Here is a 5,000-nt window from a genome sequence, read left to right as displayed (position 1 = left end):
TATAGAAGTCCGAACCTGCGGGTTGAGACTTCGGCACAAGTTGCCATATGATAATTGACGAAACACTATAGAAGTCCGAACCTGCGGGTTGAGACTTAGGCACACGTTGCCTTATACATGACTTCGAACAAATACACAAGTCCGAACCTGCGGGTTGAGACTTAGGCACAAGTTGCCTTATACATGACTTCGAACAAATACACAAGTCCGAACCTGCGGGTTGAGACTTAGGCACAAGTTGCCATATGAAAGTTGACGAAACACTAACAAGTCCGAACCTGCGAGTTGAGACTTAGGCACACGTTGCCTTATACATGACTTCGAACAAATACACAAGTCCGAACTTGCGGGTTGAGACTTAGGCACAAGTTGCCTTATACATACATTGGCCAAATAAACAGAAGTCCGAACCTGCGGGTTGAGACTTAGGCACAAGTTGCCATATTATATTCGATCAAACACTAAGTAGTCCGAACCTGCGGGTTGAGACTCAAGACCGTAACAAGATGTCACTATACAAGTCCGAACCTAAGGGTTGAGACTTAATGCGATCTAGATACCAAGTTGACATCCAATACCTGTTGAGCAAAACCAAAGATTCCCTGTTCTCGAATGATTACACTATATAACAGGGAATCATGAAGAAATCAAGCAAGCGTGAAACAAAGTCATCACTTGGGCATGCTCGATAGCCAACCACATGACCTTAACCTAAGAGAGCATGCAAACCACATGATACCTATAAACGATTAACCCGCCCTAGTTCAATCGTTCACCAAGTGATGACTTCAGTATGGCTAAGAGAAAAACTTTTAAATGGGAAAAACTCTAAGTCCGAACCTCCGGGTTGAGACTTCCGCGTCGGAGGTGGGCGCACCTCCTATCCGAAAGATGATGAATCAGGGGTGTTCGGTCAGCAATGGTCGGATGCCCCGTCGTAGTCCAACTATGACAATCAAAGTCAAGACCTCCGGGTTGAGACTTTCCGCGAGTACAAGCATAAAGGAACACGGACCAAGCCGTACCGAGAGAATCGGTACTAGAGCCCTCGTGGTTCTACATTGAGAGAGCCCTCGTGGTTCTCATTAGGGGCTTTATGCAAGTCGTACTCAATACTGTGGTGTGAAGTATAAAGTATAGTCCTCGCCTGGTCCACGCTGCTTCGGCGGTCCTGGGTAAGATAGTTAATTCTAGCTTGCCCTATAGTGGAATGAGGACACTTAATGCTTCGTCTTTTAGCGGCGGCTAGACTCCTCCTCACGGGGAACGAGTTGACGCGCACAGCGGCGGCTTACGCACTATGGCAATCATGGATGCCTGAAGATTCCGTGAAGTTCTCCCCTGGTCCACGCTGCCTCGGCAGTCCTGGGTAAAATGGAATATTTCCAGCTTGCCCTATAGTGGAAGAGGACTATCCAACAATACAAAGTCAAGACCTCCGGGTTGAGACTTTCCGCGTCGGTGGTGTCGCGCACCGCCTATCCGAAAGATGGTGTAACAGGGGTGTTCGATCAGCAATGGTCGGATGCCCCGTCATAGTCCAACTATGACAACCAAAGTCAAGACCTCCGGGTTGAGACTTTCCGCGTCCGGAGGTACGCGTACCGCCTACCCGAAAGATGGTGTGCTTCTGGGGTATTCGATGAGTCGGATACCCCGTCGTAGTCCAACTATGACAATCAAAGTCAAGACCTCCGGGTTGAGACTTCCGCGTCCGGAGGTACGCGTACCGCCTACCCGAAAGATGGTGTGCTTCTGGGGTATTCGATGAGTCGGATACCCCGTCGTAGTCCAACTATGACAATCAAAGTCAAGACCTCCGGGTTGAGACTTCCGCGTCCGGAGGTACGCGTACCGCCTACCCGAAAGATGGTGAATCAGGGGTGTTCGATCAGCAATGGTCGGATGCCCCGTCGTAGTCCAACTATGACAATCAAAGTCAAGACCTCCGGGTTGAGACTTTCTGCGAGTACATGCATAAAGGAACACGGACCAAGCCGTACCGAGAGAATCGGTACTAGAGCCCTCGTGGTTCTACATTGAGAGAGCCCTCGTGGTTCTCATTAGGGGCTTTATGCAAGAAGTACTCAATACTGTGGTGTGAAGTATAAAGTATAGAGTCCTCCACTGGTCCACGCTGCTCCGGCGGTCCTGGGTAAGATAGTTAGTTCTAGCTTGCCCTATGTGGAAGAGGACTCAATACCCTACCTGTTGAGCTTGAAACAAAGTCATCACTTGGGCATGCTCATATTGCCATACACAATTACATTATATTCGAATGAGCATGCAAGCGACCCTATATAGACCGAACCAAAACGATAGATACCGCCGTAGTTCACCCCCACCAAGTGATGACTTCAGTATGGCTAGTGTGTGAAGTATAAAGTATAGTCCTCCCCTGGTCCACACTGCTTCGGCGGTCCTGGGTAAGATAGTTAGTTCTAGCTTGCCCTATGTGGAAGAGGACACCATACTTAATACTGTGGTGTAATGAACAAAGTATAGTCCTCCACTGGTCCACGCTGCTTTGCAGTCCTGGGTAAGATAGTTAGTTCTAGCTTGCCCTATGTGGAAGAGGGCATACAAGACAAAGTATAGTTCTCCCCTGGTCCACGCTGCTCCGGCGGTCCTGGGTAAGATAGTTAATTCTAGCTTGCCCTATGTGGAAGAGGACTCAATACCCTACCTGTTGAGCTTGAAACAAAGTCATCACTTGGGCATGCTCTATAGCCAATCACATGACATTAACCTAAGAGAGCATGCAGCGTATTATCCCAATGCAAAGTAAACGATAGACTCGCCCTAGTTCAGTGCTTCAACCAAGTGATGACTTCAATTTGGCTAGTGTGTGAAGTATAAAGTATAGTCCTCCCCTGGTCCACACTGCTTCGGCGGTCCTGGGTAAGATAGTTAATTCTAGCTTGCCCTATGTGGAAGAGGACACCATACTTAATACTGTGGTGTAATGAACAAAGTATAGTCCTCCACTGGTCCACGCTGCTCCGGCGGTCCTGGGTAAGATAGTTCATTCTAGCTTGCCCTATGTGGAAGAGGGCATACAAGACAAAGTATAGTTCTCCCCTGGTCCACGCTGCTTCGGCGGTCCTGGGTAAGATAGTTAATTCTAGCTTGCCCTATGTGGAAGAGAGCATACATGAACCAAGAACGAAGGTTATGATCGAGGAATGATTCGACAACTAACCGATGGTATGAAATGTGAAGAATTCAAGCAAGCACACAATCAAGTCATCACTTGGGCATGCTCGATAGCCAACCCTATGACATTAACCTAGTAGAGCATGCGAAAACCAATATATATGTAAACGATGCCCCTCCCTAGTTCAGCGCTTCAACCAAGTGATGACTTCAGAATGGCTAAATCAAATCGGTTCAAAACATACCATCGGTACCCTATTGAAACACACAAGTCGATATCAAACCTCATGATTGTGTAGTCCTCCACTGGTCCACGCCGCTTCGGCCGTCCTGGGTAAAATGGAACATTCCAGCTTGCCCTATGTGGAAGAGGGCACATTACTCAATACTGTGGTGTGAAGTATAAAGTTCAGTTCTCCCCTGGTCCACGCTGCTTCGGCGGTCCTGGGTAAGATAGTTCATTCTAGCTTGCCCTATGTGGAAGAGGACACTTCATACTTCGTCTCTAAGCGGCGGCTTGACTCCTCCCTACGGGGAACGGGTTTACGCGCACAGCGGCGGCTTACGCACTATGGCAGTCATGGATGCCTTACGTTTCTATGAAAAGTGTGTTCCTCCCCTGGTCCACGCTGCTTCGGCAGTCCTGGGTAAGATAGTTAGTTCTAGCTTGCCCTATGTGGAAGAGGACACGTAGACTTACTGTGGTGTGAAGTATAAAGTTCAGTTCTCCCCTGGTCCACGCCGCTTCGGCCGTCCTGGGTAAAATGGATTCATCCAGCTTGCCCTATGTGGAATGAGGACACTTTATGCTTCGTCTCTAAGCGGCGGCTTGCTCCTCCCTACGGGGAACGGGTATACGCGCACAGCGGCGGCTTACGTTATGGCAGTCATGGATGCCTTACGTTTCCATGAAAAGTGTGTTCCTCCCCTGGTCCACGCTGCTTCGGCAGTCCTGGGTAAGATAGTTAGTTCTAGCTTGCCCTATGTGGAAGAGGACACGTAGACTTACTGTGGTGTGAAGTATAAGGTTCAGTTCTCCCCTGGTCCACGCCGCTTCGGCCGTCCTGGGTAAAATGGATTCATCCAGCTTGCCCTATGTGGAATGAGGACACTTTATGCTTCGTCTCTAAGCGGCGGCTTGCTCCTCCCTACGGGGAACGGGTATACGCGCACAGCGGCGGCTTACGCAAGTTAGTCACCCTCGGCAGTGGATCACTCGGCTCATGGATCGATGAAGACCGCAGCTAACTGCGCGTCATAATGTGAACTGCAGGACACATGAACATTGATAAGTTGAACGCATATTGCACGTCGTGGGAACCTACCATGATGTACAGATGACTGAGCGCTTATATTTGAGAAATGTATCGCATACATTTAACTACGCCGTGACACCCGTCACGAGACGTGCACCATGATGTTAACTAGGGTCGCGACGACCCGCTAGCATTAAAGAACCCGTGGTTTACAATATACTGGCATTGGAATTCGAAGTATTTAGAGCGTCGTGTTCCCGCGTGAGGCGGAAGTACGAGGAGAAGGCGTGCTTGTGGTGTCTGTGGTGGTGTTTACTGATGTCTAGCTTCAGCTTATTTATTTATTTAAATAGAAGCGAAGATGTCAAAGTAGCGTCGAAGCAGCAGCGAATAGCACAAATGATTCAAGTATGGAAGTTGACCAAAGGAACACAAACAAACTAGCGTATGGGCAAAGGAAGGTATCAGTGAGTTAAACCACACGCGGGCTAACAGCCCGTTAACCGAGTCCAACGGTACATATTGGACATTGAAACAAAGTAGTCGCAAGCCAGATGTGACGATAACAACCGCAAGGTACATAAGCCT

General features: G+C 48.8%; 2 non-coding genes across 2 annotated transcripts in view; both read left to right on the top strand.

Annotated features, from left to right (window-relative positions):
* The first annotated feature begins 4,352 nt into the window (after positions 1 to 4,352).
* LOC131269901 (5.8S ribosomal RNA) lies at positions 4,353 to 4,507 on the top strand. Its single transcript, XR_009179066.1, has one exon. It is a non-coding gene; the product is annotated as a 5.8S ribosomal RNA (ribosomal RNA).
* Positions 4,508 to 4,994: 487 nt separating this feature from the next.
* The window catches only part of LOC131269900 (large subunit ribosomal RNA), a 4,090-nt gene continuing 4,084 nt past the window's right edge, over positions 4,995 to 5,000 (top strand). The window contains exon 1 of the ribosomal RNA XR_009179065.1: positions 4,995 to 5,000. This exon is cut by the window's right edge and continues 4,084 nt beyond it. This is a non-coding gene — a ribosomal RNA (large subunit ribosomal RNA).

This window comes from Anopheles coustani (assembly GCF_943734705.1).
Source record: "Anopheles coustani chromosome X unlocalized genomic scaffold, idAnoCousDA_361_x.2 X_unloc_106, whole genome shotgun sequence".
Taxonomy (NCBI): Eukaryota; Metazoa; Arthropoda; class Insecta; order Diptera; family Culicidae; genus Anopheles; species Anopheles coustani.
Note: the sequence above shows the minus strand (reverse complement) of the source record. Positions and strands in the feature narration are given on the sequence as shown.